The following is a 23,916-nucleotide window of genomic DNA, read 5'->3' on the forward strand; positions in this document are numbered from 1 at the left end:
TCAGGCGAAAGGAGGAAGTGCCATAGGTTTCAGGAACCGAAACTGTGAAATTGGCGCCTTGTTGGCCGGAAGAGACGGCAAGCTGGCGCCATCTTTATTCTGGGCCGCACCCTGTGGAGGCACCTCTAGTTATGTGCCTTACAACAAACAAAAAGACCAACAAAAGTAAATGATAAGAAAAAAAAGGAACCCAGCCAAAATGAACTCCAACTATAAGATTTAAATATTACCAGAACAAAAACAAACACACAGAAACACTGGCAGAAGAAAAAGATGGAGGGTGGTTATAAATCCTCAGTGTGGGTGAGGAAGGTTATTTTGATTCCTCCTGCATGTATCTTGATATCTTTGTTAAAGAACTTTCCAGAGATAAAGGGGAATTAAAACTGGTTTATGTATATGGATAGTATTGATTGGGGAAAGAGGATTACCCTGAAGTTTATCTCTATATGAATATTAGAAAAATAGAAAAGCAAAAGAAAAACACAGGTATATGTATAAAAAAAGTTCAAGTTAAAAGGTTATTATGGAATTTATTGTACTGAACATCTAGTTGTGATGGTAAATAGGTTTAATAAATTATAAAAAATTTAAAAGTATGAGAATACTGGGAGCGAATAAAAATAAAATTGTATCTATGAAGTATATATGTTTTGGGGCAATACCAGGCCCTTGATATCTTCTTTTCCCCTGATATTGGGGTTTTACTGTTTTATGGGGACCCTGTGGTGGTTGTCCTCCTGTTTGTTTTTTGTTTTGTTTTGTTTGGTTTGGTTTGGTTGTCTTTTTGGAGGAGGGACCTGCTGAGTGGTTTTTCAGGCAGAGTTGAGCCCTCCTGTCCTCTATCAAGGAGCTGGGCTCTGATGAAACTGGTTTTTCAGGCTTTTGTTCTTCCCCCCTCCCCCCCCCACCTTGGGATGCTTTTGGCGGTTCTTTGGAGGTTTAGAGGAAAGCAAACTGCACCCATATCATAGTCTCAGAGAGAAGCCTCATTCTGTTCTTTGGAGTCTATGAGCTCTGGACCACCCAGAGGGGAACAGACAGGTTCTCTCTGAGGTGGAGGTCTGGGTGCAGTTTGCTTTCCTCTAAACCAGAGCTCATAGACTCCCCCTCTTCCACCTCCCACTGGCAGAGAACATCCCCAGCAACAGTCTCAGGGGTAACAGGACCTCCTGCTTGTCTCTGTATCCCAGTGATATGAAAACCATGAGCAATATTATTCCAGAGAGCTCGCTTCCAGTGGCTGTCTTTGTCTCAGCTGTCTGGGCAGGTCCAGACCAGGGGAGAGATCCCACCCAGAGACAGCATGCTGAGATTTTCATATAGCCTGGGGTTGGGAGTGTTCACACTCTCACAGGTCCTAGAGAGTACCTGCTAGTGCCTGCTAGTGCCTCTCTTAGGGGAGGGTGTGGAGGATGACTCAGACTCAGGTCTCTCGGTGCACATGCAATGTGCAAAAGGCTGTGTTTCTAGAGAGTGCCAGCTGGTGTCCACACCAGACTCTCTCATACACGCCACCACCCATGTGCACTCAGGTGCATCAGTGGCTCAGGGACCATGGCCTGGATGCTTTGCCACACTTTCCAGCAAGGCGCCGGCTGTGGGTGTCCTGTGTCCCTGGACTTAAGCCTGAGCCTGTGCCTGATTCCACCAGTTTCCCCTTAAGATCTTTTTCTCTTTTGAGTGCTTTAAACCAGACACCAAGTTAATGCTGGTCCCCAAACACAGGGCACTCTCATATTGGGGTATTACTTTCCAATGGGTCACTTCCGATGGCTCCCTCCCTTTTTTGTTTATCTTCTGATATCATTCCTATATTCCCACTCTGCTTAGCTGTCCACTGGCGTCTTCTGCCCCTATAGAGATCCAGAAGTGTATAATCCTACATCTCAGTCTGGCTTCATGGGTCTTCAGAGTGTTCTGGTAGATAATCAGCTCACTTTAGAGGAGCAGTTGAAAGAGCATCTTTTGCTTCTCTGCCATCTTGCCCCCCAATCCATATTATTGTCTTTTACACTCATATCTGGGAGATTTTCTTATATTTTTCATTCAAATTTTCTGCTGAGTTTTTAATATATGTGAAATATGTTTTTATGTTTTTAATTTTCAAGAGTTCTTTTTGTACTGTTTCTTCTTACACTATTCTGTTCTGGATTCATAAAAGTCACATGTTCTCTTATCTTTTGGGGATACTAATGATTGTTCTTTTACTAACTTTTCAAATTCTCTCATAATTTGTTTTCTTAAAAGTTTTTTTTCCTGCCTATTTGTGTCTATCTCTAACTTCCTTCCCATAATAGTTTGTCCTCAAGTTGTATAATCTTTGGCTGTGTATTTATTGTAAGAATGGAAGACTAAAAAGCTCATTTGAAGTACTGAGTTACGTGTTGCTCTTTCAGCTTTGACCTTTAGTTTAGGATTATCTGGGTGGGTTTTGGGGGAGAAACCCCTACCTGTGTTGGTATCATTAAAAACATATCTTTAGGGGTGCCTGGTGGCTCAGTGGGTTAAGCCTCTGCCTTTGGCTCCACTCATGATCCCTGGGTCCTGGGATTGAGCCCCACATCGGGCTCTCTGCACAGCAGGGAGTCTGCTTCCCCCTCTCTCTCTGCCTTCCTCTCTGCCTGCTTGTGATCTCTCTCTGTTACATGAAGAAATAAAAAATTCTTAAAAAAACCCATATCTTTAAGGTTTAATAGATTTCCTTGGGAAGAGTCTTCCAATTGTGTTTTCAGATAAAGATCTTGTTGATAGCATTAGGAACATGCAGGAAGAAGAAATCTGGTGGTCTCTGAATTCAGCATTCAGTTTTGCCTTTGGTCCTTTCAATTTTTTCCCCTGTTTTTCTTTTCTTTTCTTTAATTTTTAATTTTTTATTAACATATAATGTATCATTAGACCCAGAGGAACAGGTCTGTGAATCACCAGGATTACACACTTCACAGCACTCACCATAGCACATAACCTCCCCAATATCCATAACCCCACCACCCTCTCCCTACCCTCCTTCCCCCCAGCAACCCTCAGTTTGCTTTGTAAGATTAAGAGTCTCTTATGGTTTGTCTCCCTCCTGATCCAATCTTGTTTTATTTTTTTCCTTTCTTACAACCGAAACCCCACATGTTGCATCTCAAATTCTTCATATCAGGGAGATCATATGATAATCATCCTGTTCTGATTGACTTATTCCACTCAAACTAATACCCTCTAGTTCCATCCACGTTGTTTCAAAAGACAAGCTTTCATTTTTTGATGGCTGCATAGTATTCCATTGTATGTACATGCCTCATCTTCTTTATACATTCATCTGTTGATGGACATCTAGATACCTTCCATAGTTTGGCTATTGTAGACATTGCTGCTATAAACATTCAGGTGCACGTGCCCCTTTGGATCACTACATTTGTGTTTTTAGGGTAAATACCCAGGAGTGCGATTGCTTGGTCATAGGGTAGCTCTAATTTCAACTTTTTGAGGAACCTGCATACTGTTTTCCAGAGTGGTTGCACCAGCTTGCATTCCCACCAACAGTGTAGGAGGGTTCCCCTTTCTCCACATCCTTGCCAGCATCTGTCATTCCCTGACTTGTTAATTTTAGCCATTCTCACTGGTGTGAGGTGGTATTTCATTGTTCTTTTGATTTGTATTTCCCTGATGCAGAGTCATGTGGAGCACATTTTCATGTGTCTGTTGGCCATCTGGATGCCTTCTTTGTAGGAATGTCTGCTCATGTCCTCTGCCCATTACTTGATTGGATTATTTGTTATTTGAGTGGTGAGTTTGATAAGTTATTTATAGATTTATACTAGCTCTTTATCTGACATGTCGTTTGCAAATATATTCTCCCATTCTATCAGTTGTCCTTTGGTTTTGTTGACTTTTCTTTGCTGTGCAAAAGATTTGATCTTGATACAGTCCCAATAGTTCAATTTTACCCTTGCTTCCCTTGCCTTTGGCGATGTTCCTAGGAGGATGCTGCAGCTTAGGTCAAAGAGGTTGCTGCTTGTGTTCTCCTCAAGGATTTTGATGGATTCCTTTCTCATATTCAGGTCCTTCATCCATTTTGAGTCTGTTTTCATATGTGGTATAAGGAAATGGTCCAGTTTCATTTTTCATGCATGTGGCTGTCCAATATTCCCAACAACATTTGTTGAAGAGGCTGTCTTTTTTCCATTGGACATTCTTTCCTGCTTTGTTGAATATTAGTTGACCATAGAGTTGAGGGTCTATTTCTGAGCTCTCTATTCTGTTCTAATGATCTATGTGTCTGTTTTTCTGCCAGTACTGTACTGTGTTGATGATGACAGCTTTGTAATAGAGCTTGAAGTCTGGAATTGTGATGCCACCAACTTTGGCTTTTTTTTTGAAAATTCCTCTGGCTATTTGAGGTCTTTTCTGGTTCCATACAAATTTTAGGATCATTTGTTCCATTTCTTTGGAAAAAATGGATGGGACTTTGATAGGGATTTCATTAAATGTGTAGACTGCTTTAGGTAGCTAGACATTTTCACAATATTTGTTCTTCCAATTCAGGAGCATGGGACATGTTTCCATTTCTTTGTGTCTTCCTCAATTTCTTTCATGAAAACTTTATAGTTTTCTGAGAATAGATTCTTTGCCTCTTTGGTTAGGTTTATTCCTAGATATCTTATGGTTTTGGGCGCAATTGTAAATGGGATTGACTCTGTAATTTCTCTTTCTTCTGTCCTGTTGTTGGTGTAGAGAAATGCAACTGATTTCTGTGCATTGATTTTATATGCTGACACTTTACTGAATTCCTGTACAAGTTCTAGCAGATTTAGAGTGGAGTCTTTTGGGTTTTCTACATATAGTATCATATCATCTGCAAAGAGCGATAGTTTGACTTCTTCTTTGTCAATTTGGATGCCTTTAATTTCTTTCTGTTGTCTGATTCTGAGGCTAGAACTTCTATTACTATGTTGAATAGCAGTCGTGATAATGGACGTCCCTGCCGTGTTCCCGAACTTAGCGGAAAGGATCTCAGTTTTTCTCCATTGAGGATGATATTTGGGGGGTTTTTTATAGATGCTTTGATAATATTGAGGTATGTGCCCTCTATCCCTACACTTTAAAGAGTTTTGATCATGAAGAAATGCTATACTTTGTCAAATGCTTTTTCAGCATCTATGGAGAGTATCATATGGTTCTTGTTCTTTCTTTTATTGATGTGTTGTATCACATTGATTGATTTGCGGATGTTGAACCAACCTTGCAGCCCTGGAATAAATCCCACTTGGTTGTGGTGAATAATGCTTTTAATGTACTGTTGGATCATATTGGCCAGTATTTTGGTGAGAATTTTCACATCTGTGTTCATCAAGGATATTGGTCTGTAATTCTCCTTTTTGATGGGATCCTTGTCTGGTTTTGGGATCAAGGTGATGCTGGCCTCATAAAATGAGTTTGGAAGTTTTCCTTCCATTTCTATTTTTTGGAAGTTTCAGGAGACTAGGAATTAATTCTTTCAATGTTTGGTAGAATTCCACTGGGAAGCCATCTGGCCCTGGGCTTTAGTTTGTTTGGAGATTTTTGATGACTGTTTCAATCTCCTTACTGGTTATGGGTCTGTTTAGGTTTTCTATTTCTTCCTGGTTCAGTTGTGGTAGTTTATATGTCTCTAGGAATGCATCCATTTCTTCCAGCTTGTCAAATTTGTTGGCGTTGAGGTGCTCATAATATGTTCTTATAATTGTTTGTATTTCTTTGGTGTTGGTTGTGATCTCTCTTCTTTTATTCATGATTTTATATATTTGGGTCCTTTCTCTTTTCTTTTTGATAAGTCTGGCCAGGTGTTTATCAATCTTATTAATTCTTTCAAAGAACCAGCTCCTAGTTTCATTGATTTGTTCTATTGGTTTTTGCTGTTTTTGTTGTTGTTCTTTGTTTGTTTGTTTTTATTTCATTGATTTCTACTCTGAGCTTTATGATTTCTCTTCTCTTTCTGGGTTTAGGCTCTCTTTGTTGTTCTTTCTCCAGCTCCTTTAAGGTGTAGGGTTAGGTTGTGTATTTGAGACTTTTCTTGTTTCTTGAGAAAGGCCTGTATCACTATATATTTTCCACCTAGGACTGCCTTTGCTGTGTTCCACAGATTTTGAACCTGTTTTCATTATCATTTGTTTCCATAATTTTTTTTCAATCCTTCTTTAATTTCCTGGTTGACCCATTTATTCTTTAGAAGAATGCTGTTTAGTCTCCATTTATTTGGGTTCTTTCCAAACTTCCTTTTGTGGTTGAGTTCTAGCTTCAGAATATTGTGGTCTGAAAATATGCAGGAAATGAACCCAATCCTTTGATACCGGTTGAGACCTGATTTATGACCCACAAAGTGATTTATTCTGGAGAATGTTCCATGGGCACTAGAATAGAATGTGTATTTTTTGGCTTTGGGATGTAATGTTCTGAATATATCTGTGATGTCCATCTGTTCCAGTGTGTCATTTAAGGCCTTTATTTCCTTGTTGATTTTTTTGCTTGGATGACCTGTCCAGTTCAGTGAGGGGAGAGTTAAAGTCCCCTACTATTATTGTATTATTGCCGATGTGCTTTTTTTATTTTGTTATAATTGGTTTATATAGTTGGCTGCTCCCCTGTTAGGGGCATAGATATTTAAAATTGTTAGATCTTCTTGTTAGACAGACCCTTTGAGCATGGTATAGTGTCCTTCCTTATCTCTTATTATTATAGTCTTTGTCTTAAAATCTAATTGATGTGATATAAGGATTGCAACCCCAGCTTTCTTCTGATGTCCATTGGCATGTTAAATTGTTTTCCAAACCCTCACTTTAAATCTGGAGGTGTCTTTGGTTCTAAAATAAGTTTCTTGTAGACAGCATACTGATTTTTTTTTTAATCCATTCTGATACCCTGTGTCTTTTGATTGGGGCGTTTAGCCCATTTACATTCAGAGTAACTATTGAGAGATATGAATTTAGTGCCATTGTATTGCCTGTAAGGTGGCTATTACTGTATATTGTCTCTGTTCCTTTCTGATCTACTACTTTTAGGGTCTCTCTTTGCTTAAAGGACCCCTTTCAATATTTCCTATAGAACTGGTTTGGTGTTTGCAAATTCTTTCAGTTTTTGTTTGTCCTGGAAGCTTTTTTTTTTCTCTCCTTCTATTTTCAGTGATAACCTAGCTGGATATAGTATTCTTGGCTGCATGTTTTTCTCGTTTGGTGCTCTGAAAATATCATGCCAGCTCTTCAAATTAAAACTACATTGAGATATCACCTTACACCAGTTAGAATGGCCAAAATTAGCAAGACAGGAAACAACATGTGTTGGAGAGGATATGGAGAAAGGGGAACCGTCTTCCACTGTTGTTGGGAAAGCATGTTGGTGCAGCCACTTTGGAGAACAGTGTGGAGATTCCTCAAGAAATTAAAAATAGAGCTTCCCTATGACCCTGCCATTGCACTCCTGGGTATTTATTTACCCCAAAGATACAGATGTCGTGAAAAGAAGGGCCATCGTTACCCCAATGTTTATAGCATCAATGGCCATGGTCGCCAAACTGTGGAAAGAACCAAGATGCCCTTCAATGGATGAATGGATAAGGAAGATGTGGTCCATATACACTATGGAGTATTATGCCTTCATCAGAAAGGACGAATATCCAACTTTTGTAGCAACATGGACAGAACTGGAAGAGATTATGCTGAGTGAAATAAGTCAAGCAGAGAGAGTCAATTATCATATGGTTTCACTTATTTGTGGAGCATAACAAAAAGCATGGAGGACATGGAGAGTTAGAAGAGAAGGGGGTTGGGGTAAATTGGAAGGGGGGGTGAATTATGAGAGACTATGGACTCTGAAAAACAATCTGAGGGGTTTGAAGTGGTGGTGGGGTGGGAGGTCGGGGTATCAGGTGGTTGGTATTAGAGAGGGCACGGATTGCATGGAGCACTGGGTGTGGTGAAAAAATAATGATACTGTTATGCTGAAAATAAATAAATTTTTAAAAAAAGAAAGAAAACAAAGAAACAAAGAATATATATATATATTCTTTGTATGTATATATATATACATGTGTATATATATATTAGACTGTATATATATACATATATTTATTTTAATTTATTTAATTTATTTTAATTATGTATATATATACACACATATATATATTAGACTGTATATATACATATATATAGATATATATATGTCCTCCTTGTTTTAGTTCTCTCAACCCCAGTTATAGAGGTAGCTGGTGTTATCAGTTTTTGTGACTTTTAAAAATTCTGTAATGTAAATAGAATTGATTTTTAACTTTGCCCATTGCTGGGTTGGGATTTAACTTTCTCAGTTTCACCAAGCCTTAGGAATGCCTGCTCTCTAGTTTCTAATGTTTTATGACTGTTTTCTTTTTCTGCTCTTTCAGTTCATTATTTTAGTGAAATAGGGAGTGAATAAAGTTGGATACATATGTCACCTCATAACTGTAATCTAGAAGCCTGAAACTGAAATTTGATAACACAAATAAGAGCCAAATCATGGTCTTTTCACAATCAAAAGTTTAGATAAGTAAATAAAATTTAGATAAACTGTAAATAAAGTATTTTCTTTTAATAAAATATCTATAAGATTGCAAGCATCCTTGTTTCTCCTAGATAAATTTTGTAAGAAATATCAGAAAAAAATATTATTTTTATAGTAATGCATATTGTGCTATAGTGCATGCCAAAAAAAAAAAATTCACTGATTTTTGGCTAAATGGCACCTCTGTCTTAAAGGCCTTATATTTAGTAATAGAATTTTATAAAAATTCTATTACTTATCTTACTGTATATATTATATATCATACTAAAATATGCACACTCTGTAATTTATCTATGAGAGTTAATCAATGTCAAGAAAAGCAAAAGTTTACACACCTACATTGTTTCCCTCTCTACCAGCTACTTCATACATGCTAAAATCTTTTTAAAAATTTCATTCTCATCACCACTTTGTATGTATAATCACAGATGTGAATTGTGGTGATCATTTCACTATGTATCAAATCATTACCTTTATACCTGAAATTAATGTTATGTGTCAGTTATACCAAATTAAAAAAATATTCATTCTTGCACATGTTGGGATGAGTACTGGTTATTATATGCAACTAGTGAATTATTTATCACTAGAACAAAAACTTATGATGTACTGTATGTTGTTTAACTAACATAATTAAAAAATCAATAAATAAAATAAATTTTAAGAATAAATAAGTAAAACAAAAAAAAAACCCATCTTAGGGAAAGCCAATTTTACACTGCTTCCCTCAAACCACCGGCTTTATCAACAAATTCAATGGCCTATACTTTTAACCTAGAAAATTTTGTTCATTTTCATGGCATTCTCCTATCATTTATCAATAGAATTGCACATTATCTGCCATTTTTTCTTGAAATGCTTTCTTCCCTTAATCTCCAAGGCACCTTGCTCTCCTTTTTTTTTTTTTTTTTGCCCCAACATCTCTGACATCTCTTATTCATTATTATTAATAATCACTTATTTCACTACTCATATTGAAAATGTTGAGGACCTAAATGACTCTGTCATTCTTCTTTTTTTCATTTAGTTTCTTCTAACTGCATGATCTCATTCAAGACTGTGGCAGTCAACAGTTGTTGAAATCAGTTATAGTCTTTGAGATTTCTGCTTCTGGTAATGACAGTTATAAGAACTATATTTAAACACCATTGCCTCAAATAACCAAAATACCAGAAAATCTATAAAACAATGGTTCTTAAGACACTAGACAAGGCAAAGAAGCACAGTAATACCTGAGAGACAGGAAACAAAGGAAGTAAACCCAACTGTTGTTCTGACTTAATGCTTTATGAGTTTCCAGGCCATCCCACAGGTATGGAGAAATCAGGAAAGAACCAGCTAGATCTCCTGAGATGAGGAGATAAAACTGAGATTCTATAGAGGCTGAAATGGCTGTAGTTGAAGGACAGAGTAATGTAAGGGATAGGGTTGCACAGAGATCGAATCCTTGAAATCTGTGGAGGTTCTTTGAATATTCAGAAGAGCTCTGATCAGCTCAAATATGTGAGGAAACTACTTGAAGCCAAAGAAATTGGATTATTCAGTTTTGGATGGTGTTGACTTTTATATGTTTTAAATATATTTTGGATACTAACCTTTTTTCAGATATGTCATTTGCAAATATCTTCTCCCATTCTGTAGATTGTCCTTTAGTTTTGTAGATTGTTGCCCTTGCTGTGCAGAAACTTTTTATTTTAGTATAGTTCAACTATACTAAATATAGTTTATTTGTGCTTTTATTTCCTTTGCCTCAAGAAACATATCTAGTAAGAAGTTGCTACAGCCAATGTCAAGAAGCTACTGCCTGTGTTCTCTAGGATCTTGATGGCTTCTTGTCCCACATTTAGGTCTTTAATTTACTTAGTTTTAATGTAAGGATTTATTTTAATATAAGAAATTGATCCAGTATCATTCTTTTCCATGTTACTTTCCACTATTCTCAACACCATTTGTTGAAGAAACCATCTTCTTCCTGTTGGACATTCTTTCCTTTTTTTATTTTTTGGTCAATGATTAATTGTCCATGTAGTGGTGGGTCTTCTGGAGTTTCTATCCTGTTCCACTTATCTATGTGTCCATTTTTGTGCTAGAACCATCTAGTTTTGATCATTGCAGCTTTGAAATATAACTTGAAGTCTGGAATTGTGTTTCCATTTTTGCTTTGCTTTTCAAAGTTGTTTTGGTTGTTCAGGGTTTTTTGTGGTTCTATACAAATTGTAGGATTATTTGTTCTAGCTTTGTGAAAAATGTTGTTGGTATTTTGATAAAGATCACATTAAATGGTAGATTGTTTCAGGTAGTATAGGCATTTAAATAGTATTTCTTCTTTCAGTCCATGAACATAGAGTATCTTTCCATTTCTTTGTGCCATCCTCAATTTCTTTCATCAGTGTTTTAGAATTTATAGACTACAGCTCTTTCACCTCTTTAGTTAGGCTTATTCCTACGTATCTTATTGTTTTTAATGCAATTGTAAATGGAATAAATTCCTTAATTTCTCCCTCTGTTGCTTCATTATTGGTGTATAGAAATGCAACAGATTTCTGCACATTGATTTTATATCCTATGAATTTATTAAATTTGTGTATCAGTTCTAACAAATTTTTGGTGGATTCTTTTTTTTTTTCTATAAAGAGTATCATGTTATGGGCAAATAGTGACAATTTGACTTCTTCACTAATTTGGAAGATTCTTATTTATTTTAATTGTCTTATTTTTGTGGTTAGGATGTCTAGTACTATGTTAAATAAAAATTGTGAGAGTGAACATTATTGTCTTCTTCCCAACCATAGAGGAAAAGCTCTCAGTTTTTCTCCATTGATGATATTCACTATGGGATTTTCATACATGGTCTTTATGATGCTGTGATATGTTGCCTCTAAACTTATTTTTTGAGGGTTTTTTTTTTATCATGAATGGATGTATTTTGTGAAATACTTTTTCTATATCTACTGAAAGGATCATATGGTTCTTTTTAAAAGATTTTATTTATCTATTTATTTGTGTATTTGTCAGAGAAAGAGAGAGAGCACAAGTAGGGAAAACAGCAGGAAGAAGGAGAAGCAGTCTCTCTGCTGAGCAAGGAGCCCAGTGCAGGACTCCATCCCAGGACCCTGGGATCATGATGTGATCCAAAAGCAGATGCTTAATAGATGGAGCCACCCAGGCATCCCAGGATCATACGGTTCTTATCCTCTTTTTTTTTTTTAATTGTGTTGTACCATGTTGATTGATTTGCAAATATTGAACAACCCTTGCAACACAGGAATAAATTCCACTTGATCATGGTGAATTATTTTTTTTAATGTACTGTTGGATTCAGTTTGCTAGTATTTTATTGAGGATTTCTGCATCCATATTCGTCTGGTGTTTTGACCTGTAGTTCTCTTTTTTATTGTAGTGTTTATTTGATTTTGGCATTAGGGTAATGCAGTAATGCTGGCCTCATAGAATAAATTTGGAAGTTTTCCTTCCTTTTCTGTTTTTTTTTTTTCAATAATTTGAGAAGAACAGTATTAACTCTTCTTTAAATATTTGACCAATTGCTGGGTCATAGGGTAGCTCTATTTTTAATTTTTTGGGAAATCTCCATACTGTTTTCCAAAGTGGATGCACCAACTTGCATTCCCACCAATGGTGGAAGAGGGTTCCCCCCTCTCCACAGCCTCTCCAACATTTGTTGTTTCCTACCTTGTTGATCTTTGAAATTCTAAATGGTGTAAGGTGATATCTCAATGTGGTTTTGATTTGAATTTCCCTGATGGCTAATGACAATGGACATTTTTCATGTGTCTGCTAGTCATTTGTATGTCTTCTTTAGAGAATTGTCTGTTCGTATCATCTGCCCATTTTTTGACATTATTATCTGTTTTTTGAGTGTTGAGTTTGGGAAGTTCTTTATAGATCTTTATAAATGTCTATAGAGTCATTTGCGAATATCTTCCCCCAGTCTTTGGGTTTCCTCTTTGTTTTGTTGTCAGCTTCCTTTGCTGTACAGAAGCTTTTGATTTTGATGAAGTCAAAAAGTTCATTTTTGCTTTTGTTTCCTTTACCTTTGGAGAGCTAATTTATGACCTGGCAATTATGCTACAGGGTATTTACCTCAAAGGTACAGATGTAGTGAAAAGAAGGACCACATGTACCCCAATGTTCAAGGCAGCATTGTTCACAACAGCCAAACTGTGGAAAGAGCCAAGATGCCCATCAGCAGACAAATGGATAAAGAAGATGTGGTCCATATATAGAACAGAATATTAATCAGCCATCAGGAAGGATGAATACCCAACTTTTGCATCAACATGGATGGGACTGGAGGAGATTATGTTGAGTGAAATAATTCAGGCAGAGAAAGTCAATTATCATACAGCTTCACTTAGTTGTAGAAAATAAGGAATAACATGGAGGACATTAGGCAAATGAAAGGAAAAGTGAATTGGGGGAAATCAGAGGGAGAAACAAACCACGAGAGATTGTGAATTCTGAGAAACAAGCAGAGAGTTTTAGAAGGGGGATGGATGAGCCTGATGGTGCGTATGAAAAAGAACATGTATTGCATGGAGCACTGGGTGTTGTACATAAACAATGAATCTTAGAACACTGCAGCAAAAACTAATGATGTATTTTATGGTGACTAATGTTTGATCAAAACAATAGCTGTTGGTGAGGATGTGGACAAAGGAGAATGTTCTTGAACTGTTGGGGGGAATGGAACTGAAGCCACCCTGGAAAACAGTATGGAGTTTCCTCAAAAAGTAAAAAATAAAATTACCCTATAATTAAGCAATACACTTCTAGGTATTTTCCCAAAGAATACTAAGATACTAATTCAAAGGGATACATGCATCCATGTGTTTATAGCAGCATTATGTACAACAGACAAGATATGGAAACAGCCCAAGTGTTAATTGATAGATGAGTGGATAAAGAAGTGGTATATATAAACAGTGGAATATTATTCATTCACAAAAAAAAAAAATGAGACCTTGCCATTTACAATGATGTGAATGGAGCTAGAGTATTATGTTAAGTGAAAAGAGTCAGCCAGAGAAAGACAAATATGATATGATTTCACTTATATGTGGAATGTAAGAAACAAAACAAACAAGCATAGGGGGGAAATAAAAGCGTGAGAGAGGCAAACCAAGAAACAGACTCTTAACTATAGAGAACAAACTGATGGTTACCAGAGGGGAGGTGGTGGAGGGATGGAGTAAAAAGGTGATGAGTATTAAGGAGTGCATTTGTTGTGATGAGCACAGGTGTTGTATGAAAGTGCTGAATAGCTACATTGTACACCAGAAACTAATATTACACGGTATGTTAACTCTCTGGAATTTAAACAAAAACCTAACAAACTGATTGTGATAACTATTTTAAAAAGAGAAAATTTTAAAACAACAGGAAAAAATGAAACAGTTGCATACAAGGGAAATACTGTAAGACTGTGAGCTAATTTTTCAACAGAAATATTGCATGTCAGAAGGAAATATCATGGGGTGCCTAGGTGGCTCAGTGGGTTGAGCCTCTGCTTTCTGCTCAGGTCATGATCCTGGAATCCTGGGATTGGAGCCCCACATTAGGCTCTCTGGTCAGTGGGGAGCCTCCTTCTCCCTCCCCCTCTGCCTGCCTCTCTGCCTACTTGTGATCTCTCTCTCTCTCTGTCAAATAAATAATTTTTTTTTAAAAAAGGAAACATCATTATACATTTAAAGTGTTGAAAGGAAAAAACAACAACAACAAAACAACAATCAAGAATACAAGGAAAAGTTATCATTTAGAATAGAAAAGATAAGATAATCAAAAGTTAAAGCCTTTCATAACCATTAAGCCAGTTTTTTTTTTCCCCATTAAGCTATCCCTATAAGGAATATTAAAGGCAATTCTTTGAGTTCAAAGAAGAGGTGAAATATAGAAGTAAGAAAATGATAAAAGGAAAAAAAATACACATGTAAAGCAAACATATAGTAAAGGTAGTAGATTAGTATCTTATAAATCCAGGGTAGAGATTGAAACAGAAAAGTGTTAAAATCAGTTACATAAAAAAATAGTCAAGAAATAGGGAAATACAATTTTAAAATAAATATATAATAAATACAAATGAATTTTATATATACATGAATATATAAAACAGGGGAAAGGAATAAAAATGTTGTGCTTTTACTATGTGTTAAAACTTAAACAACCATCAACTTAATATAGACTGTTATACACCTAAGATTTATACATGAACCTAATGGTGACAACGAATGGAAAACTTAAAATAGATACACAAATAAATAAAAAGAAAAAATCCAAGCATAACACAAAGAAAACTACACCAAACCACTGAAGGGAAGAAGAAAAAAAGGAAAATAGAGAAGTACAAAAATAAACAGAAAACAATTACAAAATGGCCACTAGTGCATATCTATCATTAATTACTTTAAATGTAACTGGACTAAATTCTCCAATCAAAAGGCAAATGTGACTGAAAGGATAAAAAACAAGACTCATCTCTGTGCTACTTATAAGAGACTTCTGTCAACTTCAAAACATATTCAGAGTGAAAATGAAGGGTTGGATAAAACTACCATGCAAATAGAAGTGAACCAAAAGTCAGAGTAGTAATATTTATATAATTAAAAAATGGACCTTAAAGCAAAAACTGTAACAACAGACATGATGGTCACTTCACAATAATAATGAGATCAATACAACAGGAGAATGAAACTATAAATGTCTATGCACCCAACACAGGTTTTACATATATGTAAAACAAATATTAATAGAAATTAAAAAAAGAAATAGTAATACAATAATAGTAGATGATTTCAACACCAAAATTACATGAATGAATACTTAATTCAAACAACAACAAAAAAATCAAACAAAAAACAGTGTTTTTATCATATCAAAACAGATGAACTTAAAAATAGTGCATCCATCCCCAAACAGCAGAGTACACATTCCTTTAAACTGCACGTTCTTCAAGATAGGTTACATATTAGGTCACAAAATAAGTGTCAGTAAATTTAAGAATGTTGAAATCATACCAAACCTTTTCTAACTAAAATGATATGAAACTAGATATCAGTTACAAGAAAATACCTGGAAAGAATACTGACACATGGAGACTAAATGACAGGTAGTTAAATGAAACCAATGGGTCAATGAAGATATTTTTAAAAATAACTATACAGAAACAAATGAAAATAAAATCATTTGGATGTTAAAAAAAATATTTGAGATACAACTTCAGTTCTAAGAGAGAAGTTTATAGTGGTACATGCCTACTTCCAGAAACAGGAATTTCTTCATAAACAGCCTAACTACACCTAAGTAGCTAGAAAAGGAAAAACAAAAGAGCCAAAAACTAGTAGAAGGAAGTGAATAATAAAGATCAGTGAAGAAATAAATGACATAGAGAATTTTTAAAAAAATAGAAATTATCAATGAAACCTGGTCTGGTTCCTTGGAAAGATAAATATATATATATATATATATATACCTTTAACCATACTCATTAAGAAAAAAAGAATGAGGACTCAAATTAATAAAATCAGAAGTGAAGGAGGAAAAATAACAACTGACACCACAGAAATACAAGGATTAAAGAGACTACAACAAAAGATTTTTTTCCAAAAAATTGTACAACATATAAGAAATGGATAGATTCTTAGAAACATAGTCTTTTAAAACTGAATTAGGAAGAAATGCAAAATTTGAACAGATTTATTACTAGTCATGAAGTTAAATCAGTAAGAAAGAAATAACTGCTAACAAACTAAAATCTAATATCAGATAGTTTCACAGGTAAATTCTACCAAACATTTAAAGAGCTATTAATATTTATTTTTCTTAAATTCTAAAAATTAGAATAAGAAGAAAGGAAAACTTCCCAATGTTTTCTATGAGGTCAGCATTATCCTGATGCAAAACAAAACAAAACAAAACAAAAAAAACAAAGAAAGACAGTATAAAAAAATAATAACAACAATCCTGCAGACCAATAATTATGATGGACTTAAATGCAAAAATCCTCAATCTTAGTAAAACAAATTCAGCAATACGAAGAAAAACAATTTACCATTATCAAGTGGGATTTACTTTAGGAATCAAGGGTGGCTTAACATTCACAAATCAATCAATGTGATACATTATATTAACAACAGAAATGACAAAAACAATATGATTGCACCAATAAATACCAAAAAAGCATTTGGCAAATTACAACAATTATTCATGATAGAAAACTTTCAACAAAGTGGGCTTAAAGGAGTACAGCACAACATAATAAAGGCCACATACGAAAAATGCACAAATAACATCATAGTAAACATTGAAAATCTGAAAGTCTTCCCTGTAAGATCAGGAACAAGACAAAGATGTCCACTCTCAACACTTCTATTCAACATAGGACTGGAAGTCTTAGCCTCAACAACCAGATAAGAAAAAGAAATAAAAGTAATCCAAATTGGTAAGGAAGAAATAAAACTGTCAATATCTGCAAATGAGATAATGCTATACATGAAAAATCTCCAAAGACTCCACTGAAAGATTGTTAGAACTGATAAATTAATACAGTAAATTCGCAGAAAAAAAAATAAAGAAATCTGTTGCATTTCTATACACTAATAAAAAAGTCTCAAAAAGAGAAATTAAGAAAACTGTTCTCATGTAGAATTTAAAATCAAAGCAAATGAACAAAGAAAGAAAAAGAAACAGAAAGAGACCCATAACCCCAAAGAACTCTAATTGTTGCCAGACTGGAAGGAGATGGGGGATGGGGAAAGTAGATGAAGGAGAGTGAAAAATATAGGCTTTCATGTTATGAAATGAATAAGTCACAAGCATGAAAAGTACAGCATAAGGAATACAGTCAATGTTATTATGATACTGTTGTATGATAACAGATGGTGGCTACACTTGCGGTAAGGATAGCACATAGTACAGAGCTGCCAAATCACAATGTTGTATACCTGAATATAATGTAACATTATATGTCATTATATTTCAATTAAAAATAAGTAAATATTTAAAAACAATGTACTAAGAGAATTGCAACCACCTAAGAAAACAATTTCATTTACAATTGAACCAAGAAAAATAAAATACCTAAGAAGGTGAAAAACCTATACTCTGAAAACATCAATGAAGACACTGATGAAAGAAATTAAATATGACTCAAACAAATGTAAATCATGCTCATGTATTGAAAGAATTAGCATCAAGATGTTTAGTAACCAAAGCAATCTACAGATTCAATGCAATTTTTATTAAAATACCAATAGCGTTATTTACAGAACTAAAATAATAATCCCAAAATTTGTGTGGAACCACAAAAGATCTTGAATACCCAAACAATCCTAAGATAAATTGCATGTGTCACATAGTTGGATGCAAGAATCATATGGTCAATTAATTTGTGACAATGGAGGGAAGACTATATAGTGGGGAAAAGACAATCTATTCAATTGGTAAAACTGGGCAGTTACATTCAAAAGAATAAAACTGTACCAGAGTCTAACACCATACACACACCAAAAAAATGTATTAAAGACATAAATATGAAAACTCAAGTCTTGAAACTCTTAAAATCTCTTGATTTTCTGCAATAAGCTCTTGAATATCTTTCTTAGTAATTTACATCCATCTTAGTAATATATATGTATATATGTCATTATATATAAACATACATGTAATATACATGTAATAATGTGTGTATATATATGTTACTAAGATATATCTCTCTATATATATCTCTTGAGGCAAGGGGAAAAAAAGCAAAAATAAACTATTGGGACTACACCAAAATAAAAAGCTTTTGCATAGCAAGGAAAACCATCAACTAAACAAAAAGGCAACCCAGTGAATGGGAGAAAATATTTGTAAATTACATATCTCATAAGGGGTTAATAACCCAGAATATATAAAGTACTTATGTAACTTAACACACACACACAAAAGACAAACTTGTCTAAAAGTGGCAGAGAACCTGAATAGGTATTTTTCAAAAGAAGAAATATAGATGGCCAACAGACCCGTGAAAAGATGACCAGTATCACTAATGATAAAGGAAATGCAAATCAAAACTACAATGAGATGCCACCTCACACCAGTAAGAATGGCTAGTATCATAAAGACAAGAAATACAAATGTTGGTGAAAATGTGGAGAAAAGGGAACCTCATGTACTCTCTGTGAGGATGTAAACTGGCACTGAAACTGTGGAAAACACTATGGATATTCCTCAAAAAATTAAAATTAGTAATATTAAATAATACAATAATTTACTACTGAGTATTTACCCAGTGAAAATGAAAACACTAATTCAAAAAGAATTATGCATACCTACATGTATAGCAACGTTACAACAGCCAAGCTATAGTAGCAACCCATGTGACCATCGATAGGTAAATGAATAAAGATGTGAGAGACATATGTGTGCATGTATGCATGTATATATGTATATATACTACCCAGCCATAAAAAAAATAAGATCTTGCCATTTGCAACAACATGTACAGATTTAGAAGGTATTATGTTAAGTGGAATAAGCCAGACTGAGAATAACATATATCATATAATTCCACTTATATATGGAATCCAAAATCCAAACGAAGCAAACAAAAAACCCCAATAACTTAAACATAAAGAAAAAAGTGGTAGTTGCCTGAGGGTACATGTATTAGAATGAGTGAAATAGATAAAGGGGATTAAAGTGTACATGCTTCCAGTTACAAAATATATAAGTCAAGGAGAAAAAAGTACAGTATAAGGAATATAGTCAATACTATGGTAATAATGATGTGTGGTGACATATGGTGATTATATCTATCATGGTAATCATTGAGTAATGTACAGAATTGTTGAATCAATATGTTGTACACTTTAAACTGATAAAACATCATGTTAGTTATACTTCAATGAAAAATAAATGAAACATACAAATTAATTATATCTATAAATATTGGTCAGAGGATACCCAAAACACTAAGATGTAAAATATGATATTACATACATAAATTGTGGAAGAAAAAGTTATAATTTAGTGCTTTTAGAATGAGTTTGAGCTTAAGTGACTATCAATTTAATGTAAACTGCTATACACATAGGATGTTATATATGAACTGCATGGTAACCATGAATCAAAATCCAAAACAGATACACAAAATATATTTAACAAAAAAGAAATTCAGGCATGAGCCCAAAAGTGAATAATTAAAAAATAATTTAAAAATTTAAAAATCTATACACATTTCTCCAAAGAAGGCAGACAGATGGCCAATAGAGAGATGAAAAGATGCTCAACATCACTCAGCATCAGGGAAATCAAATCAAAACTATAATGAGATATCACCTCACACCTGTCTTAATGACTAAAATCAAGAATTTAAGAAACAATGGGTGGTGGTGAGGATGTGGACAAAGGGGAACCCTTTTGTTGTTGGTGAGAAAGCAAAGTGGTGCAGCCACTGTGGAAAACAGTATAGAGATTCCTCAAAAAGTTAAAAAATAAAACTACCCTATGATCCATCAATTGCACTATTAGTTACTTACCCAAAGAATACAAAGGGAATACAAAGGGATACATGCACCCTGATGTATATAGCAGCATTATCTAGAGTAGCCAAATTATGGAAACAGCCCAAGTGTTCATCAACAGATGAATAGTGAATAGGTAAAGATGTTTTATATATATATATATATATATATATATATATATATATATATAATCAATGAAACCAAGAGCTAATTCATTTAAAATTTGAACAAAATTGATTACCTTTAGACAGTCTCATAAAAAGAGAGAGGATTCAAACATCTTTATATATATACATACATTTATATATATACACATATATAAAACATCTATATATATTTATAAATATATATATTATATATAAAACATTATATATATATAATCTCCCATTTTGTATATCATATATGTATGAGTGGGGGATGGGTTAAATAGGTGATGCAGATTAAGGGATGCACTTGTGATGGGTGCTGGGTGATGTATGGAAGTGTTGAATCACTATACTGTACACAAGAAACTAATATTCCTGTATATTTTAACTAATTGGAATTAGTTTAATTTTAACTAATTGGAATTTACATAAAAACAAAAATAATCATTGACACCTTATTTATAGAAATTAAAAAAAAAACTAAGGAAAACCATCAAACCTAAAGAGACGAGATTAACAGAAAAAAAAGGAACAGAGAAAAGCTACAAAAAAAAAAAAAAACAGAGAACAATAAATAAAATGACAGTTAAGTACCTACCTGTCAATAATCACTTTAAATGTAAATGGTAAAAAAATAAATAAATAAAAAATAAATGTAAATGGTCTAAATGGTAAAATAAAAAGACACGGTGACTGAGTAGATTAAAAATAAAACAAGACCCACATATATGCTGCTATAAGAAAATTACTTCAGACCTAAAGACATGTACATGTTGAAAGTGAAGGGTTGGAAAAAGATATCCAATGCTAATGAAACAAAAAAAAATATATCAGGGGTAGCAATACTTATATCATACAAAATGGGCTTTAAAACAAAGACAAGGGTCAAAGAAGGGTAATACATGATGCTAAAGGGTTAAGTCCAACAAGAGTATATAATTTTAAAAATCTATGTACCCAACATAGGAGTACCTGTATGCACAAGGCAAATACTAAGAGACATACAGGGACAGAATGAGAGTTATACAATAATAGTATCATTATTATTGACACCAAGTTTGCATCAATGGTTACATCATCAGGCAGAAAATCAGTAAGGAACACTGGCTTTGAATGACGTATTAGACCAGATGGAATTCACAGATATTTATAGAGCCTCCCATCCAAAAACTGCAGAAAACAGATTATTTTCCAGTGCACGTGGAAAAGTCTCCACATGTTATCCTACAAAACAAGTCAATAAACAAGTCATATCAAGCATCTGTTCTGACCGCAAGATTAAACCAGAAAAGAATCATATATAAAAAAAAGTAGAAAATTGCAACCACATGGAGGATAAAAAACTCAATACTAAACAACCAATGGGTCAATGAAGAAACCAAAGAGGAAATCAAACAATACATGGAAATGAATGAGCATAAAATCCCTCTGGCCCTAAATCTATGGGATATAACAAAATCAGTTCTATGAGGAAAGTTTATAGCGATCCAAGTCTACCACAAAGAACAAGAAAAAATTCTTAGACAATTTAAACCTAGAACTAGAAAAAGAAAGAAAAACCTAAATTTTGTAGAAGGAGGGTAATAATAAAATTTAGAGCGGAAATAAGTGAAATTGAAACTTAAAAAATTAGAAATAATCGGGCGCCTGGGTGGCTCAGTGGGTTAAGCCGCTGCCTTCGGCTCAGGTCATGATCTCAGGGTCCTGGGTCTAGTCCCAGATTGGGCTCTCTGCTCAGCAGGGGGCCTGCTTCCCTTCCTCTCTATCTGCCTGCTTCTCTGCCTACTTGTGATCTCTGTCTGTCAAATAAATAAATAATATCTTTTAAAAAATTAGAAATAATCAATGAAACCAAGAGCTAATTCATTTAAAATTTGAACAAAATTGATTACCTTTAGACAGTCTCATAAAAAGAGAGAGGATTCAAATAAAATAAATCAGAAGTAAAAGAAAAAAAATAACACCACCAGAGAAATACAAAGGATTATAAAAGAATACTATGAAAAGCTATATGCCAAAAATTGGATAACCCAGAAGAATTGGATAAATTCCTAGAAACATACAATTTTCCAAAACTAAATCACGAGGACATACAAACAATTTGTACAGATCAATTACTACTAAAGAAATTCATTAAATAAGTCTCCCAAAACACAAGTATAGGACCAAGTTGCATCTCAGTTGAATTCTATCAAACATTTGAAGAGCAGCTAGTTTCTCTTCTTCTCAAACTATACCAAAGAACGGAAAAATAAAACTTCCAAATTCATTCTACATGGTCAGCATTACCCTGATACCCAAACCAGACAAAGACATTGCAAAAAGAGAGTGAGAGAGAATTACATGCCATTATCCTTGAAGAACATAGGTGCAAAAATTCTCAACAAATATTAACAAACCAAACTCAAGTGTACATTAAAAGGATCATTCACCACCATCACGTGGGCATTATTCCAGGGATGAAAGGATGGCTCATTATCTGTGAATCAATCAATATGATACATCAGGGGTGGCTTAGCCAGTTACATGCCTGCCTTCAGATCAGGTCATGATCCCAGGGTCCTGGAATGGAGTCCCAAGTCCAGCTCCCTGCTCAGCAGGGCATCTGCTTCTCTTTCTACCCCTCCCGCTGTTTTTGACCTCTCTGTATCAATCTCTTTCTCAAATAAATAAATTAAATCTTTAAAAACTATATGATATATCACATTGAAAAGAGATAGGATAAAAACCAAATAATTATCTTAAAATTTGTAGATAAAGAAAAATCATTTGACAATATACAACATGTGTTGATGATAAAAACTCTCAACAGTGTGGGTTTATAGTGAATATGCATCAATAAATCAAAGGTCTTATATTAAGAAAACAAAGTAAACATCATACTCAATGGTGAAAAACTGAAAGCTTTTTCTCTAAGATGAGGAAGAAGACAAGGATGTACACTCTCACCACTTTTATTTAACATAGGACTGGCAGTCCTAGCCACAACAATCAGACAAGTAAAACGAAAGGTATTCACATTGATAAGGTAGAAGTAAAACTTTCACTATTTGCAGATGCAGTGATATTATACAGGTAAAACTCTAAAGCCTCCACCAAAAAGACTATTAGAACTGATAAATGAATTTAGTAACGTAGAATACAAAATTGACATACAGACATTTGTTGCATTTATATAAACTAATAATGAAGTAGCAGAAAGATAAACTAAGAAAACAATACCATTTACAATTGCACCCTAAAATAAAATACTTTGCAAAAAACTTAACCAAGGAGAGGAAATACCTATACTCAGAAAATTATAACACACTGAAAAAATTGAAGACAATACAAATGGAAAGATATACCATACTCATGGATTGAAAGAATTAAGATTGTTAAGATTTTTATGCCACCAAAAGGAATCTACAGATTTAATTCAATCTCTACCAAAATAACAATAGTATTTTTCTTAGAACTAGAACAAATAATCCTAAAATTTTTATAAAACCACAAAATACTCCAAATATCCAAGGTAATCTTGAAAAAGAACAGAGCTGCATGTATTTATCACAATCCAAATTTTCAAGAAATAACTGCAAAGCTATAGTAATTAAACAGTATGGTACTGGTACAAAAGTAGAAACATAGATCAATGGAACAGGAGAGTGACCCCAGAAATAAACCCATATTTATATTGTTAATTAATCTAT

Source organism: Mustela nivalis, assembly GCF_964662115.1.
Source record: "Mustela nivalis genome assembly, chromosome: X".
NCBI classification, from domain to species: domain Eukaryota; kingdom Metazoa; phylum Chordata; class Mammalia; order Carnivora; family Mustelidae; genus Mustela; species Mustela nivalis.